Source organism: Macaca thibetana, chromosome 14 (assembly GCF_024542745.1).
Source record: "Macaca thibetana thibetana isolate TM-01 chromosome 14, ASM2454274v1, whole genome shotgun sequence".
Taxonomy (NCBI): Eukaryota; Metazoa; Chordata; class Mammalia; order Primates; family Cercopithecidae; genus Macaca; species Macaca thibetana.
The window spans coordinates 114,931,673-114,957,205 of record NC_065591.1 but is presented as its reverse complement, the minus strand read 5'-3'; the positions used below and the strand labels follow the sequence as shown (position 1 = coordinate 114,957,205).

At 44.4% G+C, this 25,533-nt stretch overlaps 1 long non-coding RNA gene across 1 annotated transcript; it reads right to left on the bottom strand.

The window, feature by feature from the left end:
* Window positions 1–1,879: 1,879 nt before the first annotated feature.
* On the bottom strand, window positions 1,880–24,160 carry LOC126934840 (uncharacterized). The gene is made up of 3 exons (XR_007719125.1): window positions 23,758–24,160; window positions 6,180–6,468; window positions 1,880–1,971 (listed from the first exon to the last, which is right to left on the bottom strand). It is a non-coding gene; the product is annotated as an uncharacterized LOC126934840 (long non-coding RNA).
* Window positions 24,161–25,533: the final 1,373 nt, after the last annotated feature.

Here is a 25,533-nt window from a genome sequence, read left to right as displayed (position 1 = left end):
AACTCCCCTTCACCTTCTGTCATGACTGGAAGCGGCCTGAGGCCCTCACCCCATGCAGCTGCCAAGTCATGAAATTTTCAACCATCAGAATTGTGAGACAAATTAACCTTTTTTCTTCATAAATTACCCAGCCTCAGGTATTCCTTTACAGCAACTCAAAATGGACTAAGACAATATACTTAATAATTTCATAATAATAATAGTAGTAGTAGTGATATTATAATTACTAAGAACAGTTTAAGATTTATTTACAATCCTATTTATCCTTTGGATATATTCCTCTAAGATTGTACAGTCCAATTCCTCTGTTTTAAAAGCAATTAAAATTCACCTCACTCCTGTCAAGATAGCTACCATTAAAAAAAAAAAAAAAAAAAAACAAGTGTTGGCAGGATGTGTAGAAATCAGAACCCCTGCATAGTGCTTGTGGGAATTTAGGGAGTGCAAAATGGTGCAGTCTCTATGGAAAACAGTGTGGAGGTTTCTCAAACAATTAAAAATAGAACTACCATATCATCCAGCAATCTCACTTCTGGATATTTCTCAAAAAAATTGAAATCAGGATCTTGAAGAGATATTAGCACTTCCATGTTGATTGCAATACTATTCACAATAGCCAAGATGCAGAAACAACCTAAATATCCATTGACAGATGAATGGGAAACCAAAATGTCTATATATGCAATGGAATAATATTCGGCCTTAAGAAAAGAAGGAAATCCAGGGCCGGGTGCAGTGGTTCCCGCCTGTAATCCCAGCACTTTGGGAGGCCTGGGCAACATGCTGAAACCCTGGATCTACTAAAAATGCAAAAAGTAGCTGGGTGTGGTGGTGCGCACCTGTAGTCTCAGCTACTTGGGAGGCTGAGGCATGAGAATCGCTTGAACCCAGGAGGCAGAGGATTCAGTGAGCAGAGATCGCCCCACTGCACTCCAGCCTGGACAACAGAGGGAGACTCCATCTCAAAACACACACACACACACACACACACACACACACACACACACACACACGGAAATCCTGCAATGGGTGACAACACTAATGATCCTTGAGAACATTATGCTGAATGAAATCAGCTGGTCACAGAAGGACACATACTGCATGATTCCACTTACATAAGGTAACTAAAACAGTGAAATTCATAGAATCCAAGAATGGAATGGTGGCTACTAGAGGCTGAGGAAAGGGGAAAATGGGGAGTTACAATCAACTGGCATAAAGTTTCGGTCAAGCAAGATGAATAAACTCCAGAGAGCTGCTGTCCAGCATTGTACATACAGCCAGCAATGCTGTGTTACACATTAAAAATGTGTTCAGCATGCAGATCTCATGTTAAGAATTCTTACCATAATAAAATAAATGAAAATAAAGTCATTGAACTTATTTCTTTCTCTATATTTAAATAATCAACCTGAAATATGCTTAGGTTTATTGTTTTTGTTTTGTTTTCACTGTTTAGGGACTGCAGTTTCTTGTTCAATTTTATTTAACTTGCTTTTATAATTATATAAATCATTAGTATGGTTCCAAACTCAAATATATAAAATTAAGTTTTATAGGGATATAAAATATGTCCACAAATTATTTAACACACCCTTAAAAAGGTGAAGCCTGATTCCACTCCCTTTGAGTGTGGGCTGGACTCAGTATGTTTTTGGTTTTATTTTTTAAATAGAGACAAGGTCTTGCCACGTTGCCCAAGCTGGTCTTGAACTCCTGGGCTCATGCAATCCTCCTGCCTCAGCCTCCCAGAGTGCCGGGATTACAGCCACCCCACGTTCACTATCTTGCTTCTAACAAATAAGATGCAAGTGACAGTATGTGACTTCCAAGACTAGGTCATAAAAGGCATTTCAGCTTTCCCTGCTGTTTTAGGATACCTTGTTATAGAAGCAGCCAGCTGCCATTTCATGAGGATGCTCAAGCAGCGATGTGGGGAGAGAGGTCCATGTGGTAAGGAACTGAGGCCTCCTGCCAACAAGGAAACAACTCAGGTGAGTGACCCATTATGCAAGTGGGTTCTTTAGCCCCGGTCAAACCTTTAGATGACTGAGACTCAGACCAATGTCTTGCCCACAATCTCATGAAATGCCCTGAGACAGAACCACTCAGTTAAGCAGCTCCTGGAGTCCTGACCCACAAAATTTATGTGAGATGCTACTATTGTTATTTTAAGCCACTACATTTTTTGACTAATCTATTTTGTGGCAATAGTTAACAAATACAGGTACAGTCAGACAAGTCTAGCTTACGTTCCTGCCTCCTCCATCCCCCCAAAGGTAACCAATTTTTTACTTGCAAGGTTGTCCTTCCCCTGCTTTTTACTTTAAATATAAACAAATATGTAAATATTTCCATTATCCACCCTTTCTTAGACAAAAGAGTACCTTATGTTCACTCTTCTGAGACTTGCAGTTTTCAATTAATAATATTTACTAGAAATCATTTCCAAGCAAAATGTAGAGCTGGTCTGCATTCTTTTCAAGAGTTGCTTAGTATTCCATTCTGTGGATGAGCCACAGATTATCCAACCAATCCCCTATTTGTGTTGTGCAATGCTAGGCTTTAGAATTGCAAATAGTGCTGCAATGCATATGTTTTTTCACGGTTTTCCCAGTCTATCTTCAGAATAGGTTCTTATGTCCATTCCTTTTTGAATTGTTTCCTATTGCCTAGGCTGTCATGAATCTCGTTTCACCTTTCTTACTTCAGAGTCTATTTCAGAGAACGTAGGACTTATTTGCCTTTATTTTGTATTATTCTGAGTTTCCCACGTGTACCTTAGTTCTGTACTTATGAGATTGTGTCGTGGTTGCCCGTTTAAAGCAGCTATAGCTCTGACCTACTGCTGTCAGGATACTGGGTTTAATGCTGAGCTTGTGGGCATTAAAAAATATCTAAACTAGAAAAGGAGGGGGTGGCAAGCAGAGGGGATAATAATAAGCCAAAATTTTTCAGCAGGTATCCCAAACATGAAACAACTCTTCTTGCAAAAGAGAGAAAAATGTAATTCTCTCCATCCCTCTCAGGATGACAAGAAAGACAATGCTGCTGTCAGCCAAAATCTAAGATATGGAATAAAGGGTACTCAGGTTAGAGAGAGAATTCATTCCTAGGTTAGCCAGCAAAGCAGGCAGCAAACATCTTGCCAAGCACATTGGCTGAAAGTATAGCCTTTGCAGAGAAAGATTATATTTAAAGCAGTGTTGCTATGAGGTCACTATATATTATGCTACTGGTAAAGAATACTGACAAGCACATGGTAGCAATAGATCCTCAGAAAACCCCTGCTCACTGATTAGCTTCAAATTTTCATCACAATTATATTCTTATCCTGGCCTTTCTCTTCTGTTTTCAGGTGAATTAAACATCAGTGCATATGAGCCTTTATTTTTACAGTAGACGAAATCCTTATAAAGTTGCATATAAATCTACTTTTTATTATCAATGATAAAGTTTTTTTTTTTTTTCCTCTGAAACATGATCTCAGCTGTGTCACCCAGGCTGGAGTGCAGTGGTGTTACCATAGCTCACTGCAGCCTCAACTTCCTGGGCTCAAGCAATCCTTCCAAGAACCTGGACTACAGGTGTGCACCGCCACACCCAGCTAATTTTTCTAGTTTTTGTAGAGACAGGGTCTCACTATGTTGCCAGGGCTGGTCTCAAACTCCTGGCCTCAAGCAATCCTCCCACCTTGGCCTCCCAAAATGCTAGGATAACAGGCATAAACCTCTGCTCCTGGCCAACAATCTACTTTTATACACACAGTGTGCAAGTCACTGAAGATGCAAGTGCATGCCCGTAATAGACACAATTTCTGAATTTTAGAAATTGATTATTTAGTTGGGGAAATCAGGTACAAACCCAAACATGAAAGAAATCACTAAAGGATTTGAGTAAGGAGCTCACTTGGGGTGCCACCTGCTGGAAATATCATTCAGAGGCTGGAAGAGCAAGTTGAACCCAGGATTTTGATGATAGATAAATGGAGAAAAGGAAGGAAGGTTTTTGGCAGGAGTGGTGTGAGCTAAATTGGGAAACTGGTAATTTGCCATATTGTTAGATTAACTGCGATGAGAGAGGGGAGTATATCCCATCTGAAAAGAGGCGTTTTCAGCTGGAGAGGAAGAGGGTGGCATGGGAGGAAGAGGGAACGGCAGGAGTGTGTAAGGTTGGAGGCAGGCAAGGTGAATCAATGTCTGTAAATAGAATGGCATTTTTCACACTTCAGATTGGGAGTCCAATGACAACTGATCACTTCAGAGCAGTTTCATCTTCATTTCTAATTGAAGTTTAATTCTACTTCAGCCTCAAGTGTCTGTCACCATTCAACTTCAGTACCTACGTATAAATACTGACAAAGAATTGGCTTTCTATTCTTGTTAATCCTTTTTAGAAAAGTGAGGAAATATAAGTGAGGAAATTTAAGCATTATAGTTTATGCTTAAAAGATACACTAATGGCTGGTTAATTGGTTTCTGGCAAATTTCAGTCTTGCATGAGTAGGATTGCTCCAAGTGGGGCACGCCTGTATTTCCTCTGTGTTTCCTCTGTGTGTGCATAACTTATTCTAAGGAGCTCTAGGGTTTTTGTTTGTTTGTTTTTTGTTTTTTTTTTAACTTTCCTTCACAATCGGGAAACATCCCCAGCCCCAAGAAACAGGAGAATACCTGTAACTGCGATGCATCCCTCTGTAATAGACTGGCGAAAGATAGCTCCCTTTTGCCCCGGGTTGCTTTTTATTCCTTTTCAGGAATGTGGGAGGGATGGAAACATCAGGGAGAAAAAACTTTTCCTCTACCGTTATGTTCAGTAACTAGAGGCCTGCAAATTGAACAACAGATTAACAGGAGAAAAGGCACACAATGTTTACTAATATTTACATGTATAGGAGTTACTAGAAAAGAAATGAAGCTGAAAGTAGTTAGAAGCCAGGCGCTATGGCTTGTGCCTGTAGTCCCAGCTACTCTGTAGGCTGAAGTGGAAGGACCTCTTGAACCCAGGAGTTCAGGTCCAGAAAGAAAGAAGAGAGAGAGAGAGAAGAAAGGAAAGAAGGAAAGGAAGGAAGGAAGGAAGGAAGGAAAAGAAAGAGAAAGAGAGGAAGGAGGGAGGGAGGGAAAGAGTGGTTAGATTCTGGGGCTTATATACCATTTTAAACAAAGAAAAGGAAGTTTGAGTTTCAAGGGATGTGAAATCATGAGTAAGTGACTAAGAATATGTGGGAGAACTAATGGAAGATGAGAGTTATTTTAGTAAAGTTTTTGTATGCAGACTTCTCTCAGTGCCGACTCTCCATCTCTGTGATAAGAGTCACTCTCCTCTTCCTGGTGCCAGGAGAAGGGGACACCGTCATTAGGGAAATTTATGCCACCTTCTCAAAGATAAATTTACGCCCTGCTCTTAGATGGATAGGAGAAGGGCAGGAAACTCTTGTGCATCTGTTGATTCTCAATTGCCTTTGGCTCAAAATAACCCTCCAAAAGTGGCATATTTGGGGGTGGCATATCCTGATCCTCTTCAGAAAGTAACATGTATTGCATACCTTTTTCAAGAGCTGGGGTTTTTTTTTGTGTGTTTTTTTTTTTCATGCACCACCTCATTTTATTATTACAGCAATCCAAGGAGTTGTATTAGTCCCAATTTACAGGTAAAGAAAACGGAGACCCACAGAAGTGAAATCGCTTGCTTAAGATAACAAGCGAAGGCCAGGCACGGTGGCTCACGTCTATAATCCAAGCACTTTGGGAGGGCGAAGTGGGCAGATCACAAGGTCAGGAGTTTGAGACCAGCCTAGCCAACATGATGAACCCCATCTCTACTGAAAATACAAAAATTAGCCAGGCGTGGTGGCACAAGCCTGTAATCCCAGATATTTGGGAGGCTGGGCAAGAGAATTGCTTGAACTTGGGAGGCGGAGGTTGCGGTGAGCTGAGATCATGCCATAGCACTCCAGCCTGGCCGACAGAGCAAGACTCCATCTTGAAGGGGGGAAAAGATTACAAGCAAATAGGAGGCAAGACCAGCAACAAACACACTTCAGCCTGATTTTAAAACCGAAGTTCTTTCCTCCATCCCACAGCACCATTCTCCCCTTGGAGGGGGAGTTGTAGATTTGCAGGCAGGAAGAGAGAGACCACAATGTTTGAAGACAGAGGGAGTGATAAATAAATGTTACCTACTAGTCAGGGGAAGAATGGTGACATAGTGCTGTTACAGCTCAGCTCTGCACTGGCCTTCAGTTGCAAAGGTTGGTTGGTGCTAGGAGATGAGGGTTTTTCCCGCATGGGGTTATTTGTTGTAGAGAATTTGTGAACCATATCACTAAATCACAATTGCTGCTCATGCTGTGAAGCTTTGCTGCCTGGAATGAGCCCGTGCCCTCAACTCCTTCTTCAAGACTCTGCGCAGACATCCACTCTCCTCTGAATCCTCTCTTGGTGCTTTTCACATGGAGTCTCCTCCATCTACCTGCAACATTTGGGAAAGGATTCAGGTGTCAATTCTAAAAAATAAGCCATCTTACCAATCACAAACCTACGTAGCCTCCCGAGCCCTCTGCTAAAGATTCCTGACCTTTTCTTGGTGGTTTACTTTTCGACAAACTGAGTGGGTCCGACATGGATGAATGTCTGGAAGTCCTTTCCCTTCTCTATTCTTTTCTCTATTTCTCTTCTCTACACCCCCACGTTCTTCCCTGTCTTGACCACCTCTCTGTTTTCTCTGCCAAGACCCCAACTCTATCCTAGAAGCTAAAAGTGAGTCTCATGAAGGCGATTGTCCTTACCATGCTGGGGTGGTGGCCGTGTGGCTGTGGTGGTCTCTGTGCCTGCTCTTGGTAGGGCAGCCTCTACAATGGCGTCTGCCCAGCTGGAGGCCCTTGGTAAGGATGCGCTGAATGATAAACCCAGGGACTATCCCTGGGGCCATTCATATTCTCTAGATTGGAAAATGCGCTAGACTTATCAAGATCTCTTACTGTTTTGTGTTTGGGTTTTTTTGTTGTTCTTCTTGTTACTCACAATATTTCTGACCTCTTAAGACACCTTTAAAATGTCATTGCAGAGGGCATGTATAGTTTTGCTCACACAATGGCATTTACTGCCCCTTTGTGTTTTCACAATGTTCAGGTTTTCTTCAGGGAACAGGGAACTTATGTACTCCAGTCTCAGCCCCTGGGCTTTGGCCAGAGCTTTGTTAAAGAACAATATTCCCTTGGCTGGAGCCCTTACCATGCACTGCTCACCCACATGTTAGCCTAGAAGCCCTCTTCCATGCCAGTTCTTTCTTTTCTTTTCTTTTAAGTTTTGGGATATCTGTGGAGAATGTGCAGGTTTGTTACATAGGTATACATGTGCCATGGTGGTTTGCTGCACCCATCCACCCGTCATCTAGGTTTTAAGCCCTGCATGCATTAGGTATTTGTCCTAATGCTCTCTCTCCCCTTGCCCGCAACCCCCCAACAGGCCCTGGTGTGTGATGTTCCCCTCCCTGTATCCATGTGTTCTCATTGTTCGACTCCCACTTATGAGTGAGAATATGCAGTGTTTGGTTTTCTGTTCCTGTGTTAGTTTGCTGAAAATGATGCCTTCCAGCTTCATCCATGTCCCTGCAAAGGACATGAACTCATTCTTGTTTATGGCTGCATAGTATTCCATGGTGTATATGTGCCCCATTTTCTTTATCCAGTCTATCATTGATGGGCATTTGGGTTGGTTCCAAGTCTTTGCTATTGTGAATAGTGCTGCAGTAAACATATGTGTGCATGTGTCTTTATAGTAGAATGATTTATAATCTTTTGGGTATATACCCAGTAATGGGATTGCTGGGTCAAATGGTATTTCTGGTTCTAGATCCTTGAGGAAGTCTTCAACAATGGTTGAACGAATTTACACTCCCACCAACAGTGTAAAAGCATTCCTATTTCTCCACAGCCTCGCCAGCATCTGTTGTTTCCTCAGTTTTTAATGATCGCCGTTCCAACTGGAGTGAGATGGTATCTCACTGCTGGAACCAAGAGGCGGCCCAGGGGTGACTGCAGGGAGTAGGATGGAGCTCCAATGTGTGGCTACGCTGCCCTCACAGGCAGGTCAGAGCCAGAAGTGAAAAGGGAAGGGAGAAGGCTGTAGGCTGGGGCGTAAGGAGCCAAAAGCCAGCTCTCCCCACAACCCATGTTCTTTTTTTTTTGAGACAGAGTCTCGCTGTCACCCAGTCTGGAGTGCAGTGATGCGGTCTTAGCTCTCAGCAACTTCTGCCTAACCAGCTCAAGTGGTTCTCATGCCTCAGCCTCCCAAGTAGCTGTAATTACAGGTGTGTGCCACCATGTCCAGCTAATTTTTGTATTTCTAGTAGAGACAGGGTTTCACCATGTTGACCAGGTTGGTCGTGAAGTCCTGGCCTCAAGTGATCTCAGCCTCTCAAAGTGCTGGGATTATGGGAGTGAGCCACCACACCTGGCCATGCCCCATGTTCTGACACGCAACTCCAAGGGGTCCGATAATTCTCATTATAAACTGGGCCTTCTAGGTCGTTATACAGATCTATGTGTTAAAGTAGAAGAAGAGGACATATTTAATGAACAATTTGTTTTCCGGTTCAGAACTTGAAATATTCAGAGGTAAGTGGGCTTCCAGATGGAGTCTTGCCTCAGGCCACGATGTTAGGGGTGGGCCTATTCCGTGTGAATCCGCTTCTCATAGAGCTCATGGAGTACCCCTCATGGAGTCCTCCCTGGTCAGGCACTGCTCTGAGCACTTTACACATATTCTTACCTTGTCTTCATAACAGTAAAATAAGACAGAAATCTCCAGGTCCCACATGAAAGTTGTGATCAGAAGTTGTGCAAGAGTGGGATTTTTCTCATGTCCCTTATCCTGCAAGAAGACTGGTCTATAAAAAAGGTAACTCTGTCTTGTGACTCTAAATATCCTTTAAAAATACCAAATAAACCCAGGAGTTTGAGACCAGCCTGGGCAAAATAGGGAAGACCCCATCTCTACAAAAAAGTTAAAAAATTAGGCGGGCATGGTGGCACACACCTGTGGTCCCAGCTACTCAGGAGGCTGAGATGGGAGGATCGCTTGAGCCTCGGAGGTCAAGGCTGCAGTGGGTTGTGACTGTGACTCTGCACTCCAGCCTGGGCAACAAAGTGAGACCCTGTATCAAAAAAAAAAAAAAAAAAAAAAAAAAAAAAGGCCATTAAGGAGAACTGTAGTCATATCTAGATTTTTGGACAATCCCACTACATTATTTTCCTATCCTGCTAAAATGAAAACAGCCAGGACAACTATTAAGCTACCCTGATAGGAGGAGCTGAACCAACCTGGATGCCACCCTTGAGAAGGATGGCAGGAACTCAGGTCTCCTCCCATGGATCTAAGGCAGGGGCCCTGCTGCCTGACACTACAGTGAGATGCAGTGTGCCCTGTGTTTTCTGTGGGACTATTCTTTCTAAAACGATCTCATTTAATCTCATATCATCTTGAGATCAGAAAGTTCAGGGACTCTTTGCTCATGCTACAGAAAAGAAAATGGACTCAAGGAGTACTCAAATGTACTGCCCAGGAAATTTGAATCTGTTGCTGATAAAACCAGGCCTGGCTTCCAGGTAACGCTCTTGTTCCCAAGTTATCACCCTCGTCTAATAGAAAATCCTAGCCCAATTGCCCACCTTAGGTGAGAGATAATAATTTTGCCTTTGGGGAGGCCTTAATTTTTTCTAAATGTACTGAATTAAAATGCCTTTGTCCTTTTCTTCAGGTATGTATCAAAAAGGCAGGCCGGGCCCAGTGGCTCATTTCTGTAATCCCAGCACTTTGGGAGGCCAAGGAGGGAAGGTCACTTGAGCCCAGGAATTTGAGACCAGCCTGGGCAACATAGCGAGATTCCAACTCTACTAAAATTAAAAATAAAAAATATTAACTGGGTTTGGTGACGCATGCTTGCAGTCCCAGCTACTTGGGAGGCCAAAGCGGGTAGATCGCTTGAGCCCAAGACTTCAAGATCAACCTGGTCAACATAGTGAGACACCCATCTCTACAAAAAAAAGAAACAAAAATTAGCCTAGTGTCTTGTGCCTGTAATCCTAGCTACTCAGGAGGCTAAGGTGGGAAATTGCTTGAACCTGAGGGGTCAAGGCTGCAGTGAGCTGTGATTGTACCACTGCACTCCGGCCTAGTCAACAGATCGAGACCCTGTCTAAAAAGAAAAAAGACAGAAAGAAAAGAAAAGAAAAGGTAGTTGCGGATGTCTAAAACAATTGCCACATCAATGCTGAAGGAGAGTGCACCAGGGGATTGGGAATCAAGATGAGACAGCAAATCTAGCAGCTTCCTTCCACCAAGTTGAGTGAATAGGCTATTATCAAGAGGCAGTGAACCTAGCAAGACTATTACATAGAGGACCGAACTACCACACAATTCTTAGCCCCATTGTTTTCTTCTGCCCATGACTGTAATGAGGCATAATAACCTAATACAACTAGAACAGTGTCTTTCCCTACAAGTGCCTCTCCAATGTCTCTCTAGTGACTCAGGTGTGGTCATTATGGAGATGGAGAGAGTGAGAGTCGCCAGAACTCAGCACTAGCCATGTTCCAGCTCTCATATAATTGCCTTTTTTCAGATGTAAAGTCATAAATGGAATGAAGATAGGTGGGTGGTCTTTCCCCAGAGCCATTATCAATAACCTCTTTCCAAGGCTGGCCTGTTTTGTCCTCTTAGTTAAAAAATAGTAAGAGAAGGAGGAGGAGAGGTTGGGGGAGGAAGGATGAGCAGGAAATAGCTTGCCTTTTTTCCTCACTTAAGCTGGAATCTGGGAATTTGCCTCTGGCTTTCTCTTTCCAACCAAGCAAAACAATTTTAAAAGTGAAATCTAAAGACACCCCAATGAATTTAGTGAAGAGTTTTCAATCTAGGCTGGGCACAGTGGTTCACACGTTTGGAGGCTGGGGTGGGAGCAATGCTTGAGTCCAGGAATCCAAGACCAATCTGGGCACCATAAGAAGACATGCATCATCCCTACAAAAAATGAAAAATTAGCCTGGCATGATGGCATACACCTGTAGTCCCAGCTACTCAGGAGACTGAGGTGGAAGAATTACCGGAGCCCAGGAGCTCAACGCTGCGATGAGCTGTGACCATGCCAATGCACCCAGCCAAGGCAATAAAGACCCTGTCTCCAAAAAAACATTCAATCTAAATACTTTGTAGAGGCTGGAAAGAGGCATAAGATTAGATTATAATTGGAGCAAAAATAGTTTTTGTTTTGTTTCTGGGCATGTGGTTTCTTGTCACCAGATTGTGCCCAGAGTTTCTTCACCTGAGATTGTCCAGACTGCATCCACCTGGCCCTCTTGCATCCCATATTTGTATTTTAATGCTCACCCTGTTGCACAGTAATTTGGTTAACATCTTAGGTCAAGTTCCCCAGGAAACAAACTCTAAGAGGGAGATTTGAATGCAGAAGGTTTATGGGGCTTGTTCTGAGAAACACCTGTAAGGGAGTGAGGGAAGCGGAATTGGGCAAGGGAGAAGCCGAACTGTTGTGTTGCAATCGAAGCCACATGGAAGCTGGAGCTGGGAAGGCTCTTCAGAGTCATCCCAAACTGGGATGGCGACTTGGGCTTCTGTAGCTCCATATAGACGGGTCACTGGATGGGGGCTGTCTCCAGTGAGGAAGGAAGAGGTAACTTTGGGCCAGGCAGTGCCTTGAAGCCAAGAGCAATTCCTAGAGAAGGATGGAGATGTAAGCCAGAAATCAGACGGAATAAGTACCTTGGTCCTGAAGGGGGAATCTGGGTAGCCTGCCACATTACTCACTATAGCTAGGTACTTCTTCCTCCTTGCCAGAAGAATGCCATGTGGATGAGGCAGACATCTGGTATGTTTGTTTCCCAATTGTATCCTCAGTGCCTACAGCAGTACTTGGCACATAATAGGCACTCACTATACCATTGTGGAAGTCACAGTGAATGAATTAACACTTTTTACTCTACATAACTTCTTTATTGTTTTAAAATGGTGGATAATATATTCATATTACACATTTTCCCCAGAAATATTTAAACAATCATCTCCTGAGACCCAAGGACAGTCTCCTATGCAACTATATTAAAATGATCACCATTAAGAGATTTACATTGATAGAATACTATTATCCAACATAATCTGTATTCAAGTTTTTCAATTGTCCTAATAATGTAAGAAAGCTTTTTATCTTTCTTTCTTTTTAAATCCAGAATCCAGTCTAGATTTACACATTGTATTTAGTGGCCATGTCTCTTTAGTATTTCTTTCTTCTTTTTTTTTCTGGTTTTTTTTTTTTTTTTTTTTTTCGCCCAGGCTGGAGTGCAGTGGCAAGATCTCGGCTTACTGCAATCTCCGCCTCCAGGGTTCAAGCAATGCTCTTGCCTCAGCCTCCCAAGTAGCTGGGATTATAAGCACCCGCCATCATGCCCAGCTAATTTTCATATTTGTGTAGAGATGGGGTTTCACCATGTTGTCCAGGCTGGTCTTGAACTCCCGACCTCAGATGATTCACCCTCCTCTTTTTAGTATTTCTTACTCTGGAAAGCTCTTCAGCCTTTTAAAAAATCTGTCATGGGCCGAGCACGGTGGCTCATGCCTATAATCCCAGCACTTTGGGAGGCCGAGGTGGGTGGATCACTCGAGCCCAGGAGTTGGAAAACAGCCCGGTCAACACAGCAAAATCCCATCTCTATAAAAAATACAAAAACTAGCAAGGCATGGTGGCCCAAGCTGTGATCTCAGCTACTCTGGAGGTTGAGGTGGGAAGATTGCTTGAGCCTGGGAGGTGGAGATTGCAGTGAGCCAAGACCTCACTAATGCACTTCAGCCTGGGCGACAGAGGGAGACTTTGTCTCAAAGAAATAAATAAAAATGAAAATGACATGGCTTTTTTTTTTTTTTTTTGAGACAGAGTCTCTCTGTCACCCCAGGCTGTTGTGCAGAGGCACGATCTCGGCTCACTGCAACCTCTGCCTCCTGGTTCAAGCGATTCTCCCACCTCAGCCTCAGGGTAGCTGGGACCACAGGTGTGGACCACAGGTGTGAACCACAAGAACTGGTTAATTTTTGTATTTTTAATAGAGACAGGGTTTTGCCATGTTGGCCAGGTCAGTCTCGAACCCCTGCACCTCAGGTCATCTGCCCGCCTTGGCCTCCCAAAGTGCTGGAATTACAACATGAGCCACTGCACCTGGCCAACATCGGTATTCTGGAAGGGCTTGAACTAGTTGTTTTATACAGTGTCCCTCAATTTGAATTTGGCTAATTTTTTCCTCACAATGCACTCAAGTCATACTTTTTTTTTTTTTTTTTTTGAGATGGGGTCTTGCTGTCACCCAAGCTGTAGCTCACTGCAGCCTCAAACTCCTGGGCTCAAGTGATCCTCCTGCCTCAGCCTCCCCAGCAGCTGGGCATATAGGCATGCACCACAACACCCAGCTAATTTTTTTAAAAATTATTTTTAGGGATGGGGGTCTTGCCATATTGCCAGGGTGGTCTCAAACTTCTGGCCTCAAGCAATCTACCTGCCTCAGCCTCCCAAAGTGCTGAGATTACAAAATGAAAAATAGCAGTCCTAGACAAAATGACATTTATTTTCAGTGTGTTTTTGATCCACCTTTCAGCATCTAATTTCTTTCTTAAACACCCATATAAGCCTCCTCCTCTGCCTCCAGTTGGTCCTGGAGCCCTCAGGTTCCAACTCTTTCCCTTAGTAAAACCCACTGTTACAATTTTTTGACTATAAAATAATTGTCATTTAGATGTAAATAACTACTAAGACTGAACGACCACTTTGCATTATCTTATTTTTTAATTGACAAATAATAATTGTACATATTCTTAGAGTACATAGTTCATTACGTATAACATGCAGTGATCACATCAGGGTACTTAGCATATCCATCATCTCAAACACTTATTTCTTTCTGTGGGGAACATTCAATATCCTCCTTCTAGCTATTCGAAACTATCAATTATGGCTAACTATAGTCATCCCACAGTGCTATAGAACACTAGAACTTACTCCTCCTATCCAGCTGTAATTTTCTATCCTTTAATAAGTCTCTTCCTCCCTTCCCCCAATTTGCATTTTAATGAGAACAACTCAATTCAGAAAACATTTGTGAAGTACCCCTGAAAATGTTTTATTGAGTGAGCTGGAGATGAAAAACAGAAACTCATATTATTCTCGAGGTCAAATCAAATTAGGCTCTGATCCAAATGGGTAAACCAAAGAACTCTGTGTGTCCCACCCTGGATGCGTACTGGGCTTGAGCATGTGGGTGGGTGAGGTGGTGAGTGGGATAAGATGCCTCTCCCTTTCTTGTGTTTTTTTGTTTGTTTTTGTTTTTTGTTTGTTTGTTTCTCTCTCTCTCTCTCTCTCTCTCTCCCCTCTCCTTCTTTCTTTCCTTTGAGATGGAGTCTCGCTCTGTCGTCCGGGCTGGAGTGCAGTGGCACAATCCCTCCTCACTGCAACCTCTGCCTCCCGAGTTCAAGCAATTCTCCTGCCTCAGCCTCCTCAGTAGCTGGGATTACAGGCACCCACCACCACACCTGGATGTTTTGTAATTTTAGTAGAGACAGGGTTTCACCATGTTGACCAGGCTGGTCTAGATCTCCTGACCACAGGTGATTCACCCACCACAGCCTCCCAAAGTACTGGGATTACAGGCGTGAGCCTCCATGTCCAGCCTCCTGTGTCCTTTTTCTCTCTGGGGCAGTGAACATGAAGAGACTGGGAAGTTATCCGGGATTGTTGGGTCATCAGCTATCTCAGAGAGATAAAAAGACTCTAGTGGGCCGGGCGCGGTGGCTCACGCCTGTAATCCCTGCACTTTGGGAGGCCAAGGCGGGCGGATCACGAGGTGAGGAGATCGAGACCGTCCTGGTTAACACGGTGAAACCCTCTCTGTACTAAAACTACAAAAAATTAGCAGGGCCTGGTGGAGGGCGCCTGTAGTCCCAGCTACTCGGGAGGCTGAGGCAGGAGAATGGCGTAAACCCAGGAGGCGGAGCTTGCAGTGAGCTGAGATCCGGCCACTGCACTCCAGCCTGGGTGACAGAGCGAGACTCCATCTCAAAAAAAAAAAAAAAAAGCAAAAGCTCTAATGAACGGAATGTCAGTGAGGAGATGAGTGTTCTCATCTCAATTTTTTTTCTATTTTAAATTTATTTTTTTCCAATCACAAAAATAATTGTGGTATAAATTTCAAACAGAATAAATGAATCCTGTGGAAAGTAAAGCATACTTCTATAGGCCTCGCCCACGAGGCTGTGGACTATTTATAGCACAGAGGTGTACGCAGCCTCATTTTTCTTTTTCTTTTTTTTTTTTTTTTTTTTTTTTTTGAGATGGAGTCTTGCTCTGTCGCCCAGGCTGGAGTGCAGTGGCCGGATCTCAGCTCACTGCAAGCTCCGCCTCCCGGGTTCACGCCATTCTCCTGCCTCAGCCTCCCGAGTAGCTGGGACTACAGGCGCCCGCCACCTCGCCCGGCTAGTTTTTTGTATTTTTTTTTAGTAGAGACGGGGTTTCACCGTGTTAGCCAGGATGGTCTCGATCTCCTGACCTCGTGATCCGCCCGTCTCGGCCTCCCAAAGTGCTGGGATTACAGGCTTGAGCCACCGCGCCCGGCCTCTCATTTTTCTTATGTATTTCTAATCATCTGTCGATCTATTTATCCATCTCGCTACATACATATATATGTAAATATTCATGGTTACACGTTTTAAAAGGCTTTTTCTACATAGACTTATAGATTAATTGTAGATAACTGATATATAAAGTGACATGTAAGTATACATAAAAGGACAGGTTGCCTTGATAATTAAATATTTTTATTTAATTATATTTTAAATTAAGTTTTAAAAATTTGTATCAGGTATTTATAGCTTAAAAAGTCAAATTGCTGTACAAGGTTTGTCATGGAAAAGAGCAGTTACCCATCCTACGCCCCTCCCCCGACTCTCCAATTCCCCCTCCCAAAGCCATTCGCTTTATGCTCTCTTCGCTATTTGTTTCCACAGTTCTAGACGACTCATTGACACTGTTTTTTCTGGGTTTTCAGTCTTAGAGCTTCTCTATTTGATGTCCTACTGTGGAAAATAAGTGTTTGGTTCTTTTATGTCTCCCTACACAACACATGCATGTTCTCACACATGCTTCCTCCTGTTTGTTCTATAACAAAAATATAATTATCATCTCAGTTAGATTACAACGAAACGTTCACATTGCTATGGTTATGTAATTATTGTTCAAGTAGTTATGTAGGGCACTATAATTTCATTTCTTTTTTTTTTTTTTTTTTTTTTGAGATGGAGTCTCACTGTGTCATCCAGGCTGGAGTGCAGTGGTGCGATCTCGTTTCACTGCAACCTCTGCCTCCTGGGTTCAAGTGATTCTCCTGCCTCAGCCTCCCTAGTAGCTGGGACTACAGGTGCCCACCACCATGCCCAACATTTTTCTGTTTTTAGTAGAGATGAGGTTGTGCTGTGTTAGCCAGGCTGGCCTCAAACTCCTGACCTCAGGTGATCTGCCCACCTTGGCCTCCCAAAGTGCTGGGATTACAGGCATGAACCACCACGACCGGCCTCATTTCTTTTCTTGAGTAATTTTTGTTTTGCTTGGTGTCAATAATGCTTCTATTTCTTCCTTTGCATAATTTTCTAACTACCTTTGCATAATTTTCTAACTACCTTTCATTAATGCATCGCCACTGAGCCAGCAGTATAAATCTCTTCTCACTCTAGGCATTTACATCAGAAACAGTAGATTTTTTTTTTTTTTTTTTTTTTTTTTTTTTTTTTTTTTTTGAGACGGAGTCTCGCTCTGTCACCCAGGCTGGAGTGTGGTGGCCGGATCTCAGCTCACTGCAAGCTCCGCCTCCCGGGTTCACGCCATTCTCCTGCCTCAGCCTCCCGAGTAGCTGGGACTATAGGCGCCCGCCACCTCGCCCGGCTAGTTTTTTGTATTTTTTAGTAGAGATGGGGTTTCACCGTGTTAGCCAGGATGGTCTCGATCTCCTGACCTCGTGATCCGCCCGTCTCGGCCTCCCAAAGTGCTGGGATTACAGGCGTGAGCCACCGCTCCCGGCCAACAGTAGATTTTTTTAAAACTAACATTTGTATCTAGAACATCTTTCCATATAAGCGTGGGGATAACTTATTTTTATTATTGGACTATAATTCATTTGGTCGACTGCCAATTCATGGATATTTGGATTATTTCCAACCCTTTTTGTTGTTAAAGGAATGACAAAAGAAACACCCTCCAGTGAACATTTCTGTGAACACTCGTGGGCATTTCTGAACAACAAATTTTAGAAGTGTAATTGCTGGATGCATTTTAAGTTTCACTGCTGTCTGATATGTGCATGAGCAGCAGGTACCTGAGCTCTGTCAGATTCTGCCTGGACAGACCTGGGCCCCTGCTCTCCCAGAAACCAGATGCTGGGAAACAGCAGCCTCTTCATTCATGATGCAGATGGAGCCCTTGGGTTGTGTTTAGAGCAGAGTATTGATCCCAAGATTCTGCTCAAAGCAGTCAGCGATGTACAGCTGAAGATGAGATGGGTCCACACGGCAGGAGTTTAAAATCCTTTGTGATGAGAGAAACAATGGCACTGAGGAGGAACCAGCTGTGCTTTCCTTTCCTCTGAAGTTGGAAACAAATAGGATGATCACGTGACATCTAATGTCTGCTCTGACCATCTTCACGGGCACCAGTGAACATCCCTCTTACACAGTAAACAGTATTACACGAATAAATAGAAGAGAACAGAGACAGCAGCAACTACCAAGGCTCTGATGAAATCATGATTACATATGTCTTAAGTTCGGTGACAGCACTGAGGGGACCACTCAGAAGTGACTGTCAGTCTCGCCTCCTTGCCTGCCCAGAAATCCAATCCTCCCACGGCAGGCTCACGGGCAACCCCGGCCTGGCCTGTGCACTCCCCTGTCCACCTGGCAGCTGTCTGCTGATCCCTCATGCACCTACCATTTGGGAAGGAAAGTAGATGCAGTTACATTGTTAAAATCTGTGCTTCAAATAGGAGGGCGGGAAAGAAGCTCAAAGTCCTGGCTGAGGAAGTCATGAAGTTACAAAAAAATTTTTTTAGCATTGCATTTATTTCACTTTCTGAGTGGTCCACATACCAAGTTGGGTTAAAATACGAGGACAAAACAGAAACAAAACCACAAGGACAAAACAGAGAACCCAGCACCTAACACTTTCTTAATGTTTTGTGAACTTCCTGTCGGATCTACTTAACTCCATTAAAGAGAATTTATACATTACTCGTCCTTTTTTTTTTTTTTTTTTTTTTTTTTTTTTAAGACAGGGTCTCACTCTGTTGCCCAGGCTAAAGTTTAGTGGTGTAATCAGGGCTCACTGCAGTCTCAACCTCCTCCTGGACTCAAGCAATCTCCCACCTCAGCCTCCCAAGTAGCTGGGACTATAGGCACACACCACCACACCCAGCTAATTTTTGTATTTTTAGTGGAGACAGGGTTTTGCCATATTGCTAAGACTGGTCTTAAACTCCTAGGTTCAAACTGGTCCCAGTCTTCATGTATGCATTTTTTTAAACAGCAAGGTAATCTATCTATAACATACTTCAAACAGAAATTACCCATAATAGGTGTCATTTATTGAACATTTTCAAGAGACAAGAGTTTTATATGTATTATCTTATTTGGATGCTCACAACTCCTTGAAGTTTAAAAATTGCACTAATGACCGGGCGCGGTGACTCACACCTGTAATCCCAGCACTTTGGGAGGCCGAGGCGGGTGGATCACCTGAGGTCAGGAGTTCGAGGCCAGCCTGGTCAACATGGTGAAACCCTGTCCTACTAAAAATACAAAAATTAGCCGAGCATGGTGGCGGGTACCTCCCAGCTACTTGGCAGGCTGAAGCAGGAAAATTGCTTGAACCCGGGAGGCAGAGGTTGCAGTGAACTGAGATTGAGCCACTGCATTCCAGCCTGGGTGACAGAGTGAGACTCTGTCTCAAAAAAAAAAAAAAAAATTGCACTCATATTTTAGCCCCATTTTGTAAATGAGGAACCAAAGCCAAGAGAAGCTAAAGACATCACCCAAGGTCACAGGCTAGTAAACCACAGGATTGGAGCCCAGAATCCTGACTCCTGAGCCCATATTGCGCACTACAATAACTACTTTAATTTCTTCAAATTACCTTCCAGTCTTCATCCACATGCATGTGGGTTTTGACAGTTATATTAAAGTGTACAAAGTATTTTGTGCTCCACTCCCCCGTGCCTGTTTATCATATCAAATATGTTTCCGTGTTTCTCCCCAGTCAGTATATTTGTAATTTGCATTTTAATAGGTTCATAGTATTTCATTGAATCATCCTGGTATCATTTAGCAAGCCATTTCCTCCTGTTGCAGTTTTATATCTTCACTATTTTTGTTAGCATAGATAATATTGTAATGAACTTCTTTGGGGTCTCAGCTTTGGCTTTAAAAATATATATTTCCTTAGAATAAATTCCTAGGAGTAGGATTTGCCACATACTTTCATATTGCTTTCAAGAGTGTTGGACTAATTTACAGCACTACCAGAAGCAAATGAGTAGATACATTTCACTGTATACTCACTAAAATTAGCCTAATGGAGCACTTTCAAACAGAAATATAAAATAAATGGGGTATTATCATGATTATTGCTGCAACGAAAATTACCACCAGAAATCACATTGTCCGCAGAGCCTCTACTCCTTATTTCTTTGTAGTTTTCTTCCCTGTGGCTTCAATATCCTCATCTGATGTCACAAGTGCTATGTTTGGCTTCTTTACAGGACACCAGCAACGAGGATACAAATTGAAAAAGGCCATTGTTCGGATACTAACAGCTGGCGCTAACCTTGCTCCTTCTCCTGCCTTCCCAATTTCTATTCCCTCTTACATTAACAAAAGACTTGGGAACATCTTGACTCTTGCCCTCACCCTAGTTCCCAAATCAGTTATCACAGCTTCCACCATCTCCCTTCCAAAGCTTACCCATCCTCTCCATTTCCGGTGTTACTGTGCCGAATCTGATCCTTGCAATCACAACCCGCACACAAATTTTACAACAGGACACCCTTCTTGCTCTGAATCACCCTACGCACAGCTCCCAGGTGAACCTTCCTAAATCACAGCCTCTGGTCATGTCATTTCTCAGCCCCAAAGTCTGTACCGGTTATCGGGAGCCTCAGGAATGGCACCCAAACCGGCGTCTACTGCGCTCCCAAATGTGCATCTTCTGCTTCCCTGCCTCGCCTGCCAGCACTTGTCTCCATACTAGTTTCCTGGAAGCCTCAATATTCCTTGAAACTTGGTCTTTACGGTCAGACACGGTATCTCTGCTGGGAGGGCCCACCACACAGAAGCTCAGGTACAGCCTTTCCCCTCCATTCATCTGCTTTGAATCCCTTAGGCTGGGGGAGCCCAGGCAAGTCTCTCACACATCTTTAAAGCCACCAAGGACACAGCCTCTCAATAGCTTCTCTGCCTTGAGCTTTGCCAACTCCCTTTCCAGATCCAGCCTCCACTCAGTTGCTAGAGTGAACTGTCTACACTGCAGACTGGGTCACAGTCCTCCCCAGCTCTCCACTGTTTTTTTTGTTTTGTTTTGTTTTTTTTTTGAGAAGGAGTCTGCTCTGTCGCCCAGGCTGGAGTGCAGTGGCCGGATCTCAGCTCACTGCAAGCTCCACCTCCCGGGTTTACGCCATTCTCCTGCCTCAGCCTCCCAAGTAGCTGGGACTACAGGCGCCCGCCACCTCGCCCGGCTAGTTTTTTGTATTTTTTTTTAGTAGAGACGGGGTTTCACCGTGTTAGCCAGGATGGTCTCGATCTCCTGACCTCGTGATCCGCCCGTCTCGGCCTCCCAAAGTGCTGGGATTACAGGCTTGAGCCACCGCGCCCGGCCTCTCCACTGTTTCTGTAGCGTGTTATCCCAGGCTCTTCGGGAGCTGGTCCCTTTCTACCCCTGCAGGTTCGACATCCCAGAACTCCACCCCACTGATGCTGTGTGTCCAGCCCTCTGTGCAGCCTCCCATGCCTTCTTAGAGGTCCCTAAAGGAGGTGCTTCTGTGCACCTGCCGGCCAACGTGTGCTGGCATCGGCCTCGGGGGCTTGCTCACTCCTTCACCCTCCTGGCAGGCTTCTACTTCATGGCTCAAGTCAAACGTCACCTTCTCTGGGAAGTTGTCTGAGACTATCACAGAATTAAGCATTAATGATTCCATGATGCCAGGCACTTAAGTTTGTGCTCACACTACGTAGTATTGATTTATTGGAGTCTGTCTCTCCACTGGTTATGAACTCCTCTAGGGAAGGGACCATGCTTGGTTCATCTTGGCTTTCCCAATACCTGGTATCATCTCTGGCGCAGGCTAGTTGCCTCTGGGTGAAAGCATAATCAGAGCCCCTCCTCCTCTAAATGGAATGGGCCAAATCTCCAGCCTTATAATCTCCTGGAAGAGTCTCACCATCTAGAATGGAAAGATCTAATGTGGAACAGAAGAACTCCTACCCCTGTACCTCCCTCTCCCCTGGCTCCATTAAGGAAAAGGCTGAAAAGTCCTCCAGGACCCTCTTGGCTCTGGGTAGAAAAAAAAAAAGAGGAAAGGAAGCAGAGGCTGCCTCACAATCACTGTGGAAAGAGAGGCTTGCGGGTTTCCCCCAGGTCCACGTGTTTCCAGACTCAAGGGGGAAAGGAAGAGTAGATCATGGGCAGGAAACGATCGAGACTAGCAGGTGGTAACTGACTGTGTACTTTTAACAGCCTGTTTTTCAGTTTTGAAAAAAGGTTTAGGGACATGAAGAAAAACATACGCCAATCAAGATTTACCCCTGGGTCTGGAGAGGGGAGCCTGTGTTCCCCTAATGCCTTATCCAACTTATGCCTGAACAGAACTGAGGTTCTGTAAATAATGAGGAAGAGAGTATCCTGGTTAACAAGCTGTTGTCTTTGCATTGCAAACCCACCATTGTACACTCTGCTCTATGATGCCGAGCCTGGGGCTCATTTCTCCTTTGCTAGTTACGGTCATCAGGGACACTAGTGGGAGACAGGAAAGCTAGAGGCAGGAGACGCACCGTCCGGCTCTTTTTGCTTGCTATTGCTGACAATATCGTTGCAACAATGGTTCTTCATGCAGCAGCAGCAATTTGTCCCAGTTTCGAGGGACCTTCCGCTCTCCTGAATCAGCCTCATGGTGGTTGGAGGTTCAGGTCCCAGCCTTCAGGACCCTGCTTCAGGCTCCAGAGGTAGCAGCACCAGCTGAGCAGGGACACCCTCCTCAGAGATCTGGGCCACACTCGAGGAAGCTCCTCCTCTGGGCTTCAGAGTTTAACAGCCGCAATCCCTTCTCTCTGTTCCTCCAGCCCTAGGGCTGGCAGCTGCTGCTTCCTGCAGTAACTATTTCTGTATTACTGCATTAGCCCCCTTTTGCTTTTTCAGTTCCCCAATCCCTATAACCAATGTCCCCTATTAAATTATCTTTTTTCTTTTTTTTTTTTTGAGATGGAATTTCGTTCTTGTCACCCAGGCTGGAGTGCAATGGCTCAATCTCAGCTCATTGCAACATCCGCCTCCCAGTTTCCTGCCACAGCCTCCCAGGTAGCTGGGATTACAGGCGCCTGCCACCATGCCCAGCTAATTTTTTTTGTATTTTTAGTAGAGACGGGGTTTCACCATGTTGGTCAGGCTGGTCTCGAACTCCTGACCTCAGGTGATCCACCTGCCTCAGTCTCCCAAAATGCTGGGATTAAAGGCGTGTTAAATTATCTCTTAAAGTAATGGGCATGGTTTCTGTTTTCCTGATAGGACCCTGACTGATACAGGTGTCAGAGGGCTTCCGCTAAGGTCTGGTTCAATTGCAATTTTACAGTCACCTCTGATCACAGAAAATTATAATAATGATTACCACTTACTGAATATCTGTGCATGTCACGCACCATGTGACAAGCTTTGAATGCATTAAGAGAGACTGGCTATACAAACCGACAGTGGCCAGGTCATATGTGACAATAAAACTCCAACCCGCCGCCTGCAACAATCAGCCTGGAAAACAAACTGCAGCCTCTTCAACAACAATCAGCCCAGAATGGCCAGGACATGGCCGATGACTGGCAGCTTCCCTCGTTTTTGCCCTTGCTTCCACCTGAGCATCAGAGAACGCCAAATATGCTCCCCAAACCAATCACAGAAGATGCCCTGCTTCCAGATGCTGGGCCCTCTTCAGCTTCCAAGTGCCAACAGCCTCCAATCAGAGCAGACCTGAAGCCTTTCCCTTTCTTCACTCTGAAGTTTTTCCATTCCCCTGCCTGCCTCTGAGTCTCTGGCAAACCAAGCAGTGGTGGCTAACTCCCTTGCTATAGCAAACTCTGTTTGTTCTCATTAGGCTGATCTTCATTTACTTCCACAATTGAGCCTATTTCCTACTACAATCCAGCAAGGCAGACATTATGATGTCCGTTTTACAGATAACAAAACTGATACTCAAATAAACCAAATAATTCCTCCAAGTCCTGTGTACAAGCAAGTGACAGAGCCAGGATTCAAACGCAGGTGAATCCGATTCCAAACCCTGACCCAGCCCGATTATACCTCTCTCCTGGCTCTCCCCACCCACCGTTTATTGTCTCCTATTGTGATTACATCTTAACAAGGCTGTCTCCCTAATCAACCGTGCCTTTCGCAAAGTTAGAAAATGTGACTTACAAACGTTGTATTCTCAGCTCTTACTCCAGGCGTGACACACAGCTGATGCTCAGGAAATGCCTGGTTGTACCCCACCAGGCAGGTGACTGAGGAACATCTTGAGAAGGAGATAGAATCCGTTGAGTGAATGGTCTGAGATAGTCCTGAACTTTCTCATTTTCCTCCTGGGCTGTGGTGTCGATGGAGGATGCCTCGGAGAAACGTGGAAGAAGAGGCCCCTGAACGTGTGTGGATGGGAGCAGTTATCAGTGGGCCCAGGGATCTGAATGAGGCGGTAGTCAGGATTTTCTCATCCTGTATCCGCATGAGGTCACAACAAACAAAATTGTCAAGCCCAAAGATCTGTCATCACAGTTATTTGGAATTTTACAGTTACATGAACTAGATGATTTCCTCGCACCTCTTCTCCTCACACTAATAGTGAAAAAACCTGCTTGAGGACCTAAAGAAGACAGAGCTCCGAAGCCCCACCCCACCTGGCAGGAGTCAGTGCCCGCGGACCGGCAGACGCCGGGGCAGCCACTAGGTGGCACTAGCTCTGAGCTAATGTAAGCTCCGGCCTTCCCGCCCACCCTTTCATAGGCCACCACGTTTATTCACAGAGGTAAAATAGAGACTGGAGCTGGGAGTAGTGCTGCTTTGATAATCAATCCCACAGCATGCCTTTTATGTGATTGTGACTTTTATCATTCATAGCGCATTTGTTCTGCACCAGGAACCTGAATGAGCCGTGGTTTAAGAACTGACAACTGCCTAATGTTTAGAGCAAGCTAAGCAAGGGCACCAGGGCGTTCGGAGGAATGACCTGAGCGTTCTCCCCGCCGGATGCATGTAAATGAAGCTTGCCTTTCATTAGCTTCGTTCTGCTGCCCTGGGCTTTCAAAAGTACAGGTTTTCTGAGGATCACAGTTTAATTACATAATCATACAAAAATAATATTTAATGAAACACCGAGCAAATAAAAATGACAGCAACATTTTCCAAGCTCTTACTGGCTACTGGAGGCAGCTTGGAGAGTGGGTCTTGGAATTGAACCTGGGTTTGAATCAGAGCTTTGTCTCTTCCTAATTCCTTATCTTTGGGCAAATTCTTTAATCTCTCAAAGCCTAAATTTCTTTATTAAAGTAGGGACTAAGTATGGTTCATGCCTATAATCCCAGTGTCAGAAGTGTTTGAACCAGAGCAACTCCATCTTGAATAGGGGCTGGGTAAAACAAGACTGAGACCTTCCCAGGAGGTTAGGCATTCTTCGTCACAGGATGAGATAGGAGGTTGGCACAAAATACAGGTCACAAAGACCTTACTGATATTAAGAAAACAGGTTGTAGTAAAGAAGCCATCCAAAACCCACCAAAACCAAGATGGCCATGAGAGTGACCTCTGCTCATCCTCACTGCTCATTATATGCTAATTATCATTCATTAGCCTGCTAAAAGACCCTCCCGCCAATGCCATGACAGTTTACAGATGCCACGGCAACATCAGGAAGTTACCCTATGTAGTCTAAAAAGAGGAGGAACCCTCAGTTCCGGGAATTGCCCACCCCTTTCCCAGAAAACTTATGGATAATCCACCCCTTGTTTAGCGTATAATCAAGAAGTAACAGTAAATCCAAGCAGCTGAGCAACCCCCGCCGTTGCTCTGCCTGTGGAATAGCCACTCTTTATTCCTTTACTTACCTAATAAACTTGCTTTCACTTTATGGATTCGCCTGGAATTCCTTCTTGCGTGAAATCCAAGAACGCTCTCTTGGGGTCTGGGTTGTGACCCCTTCCC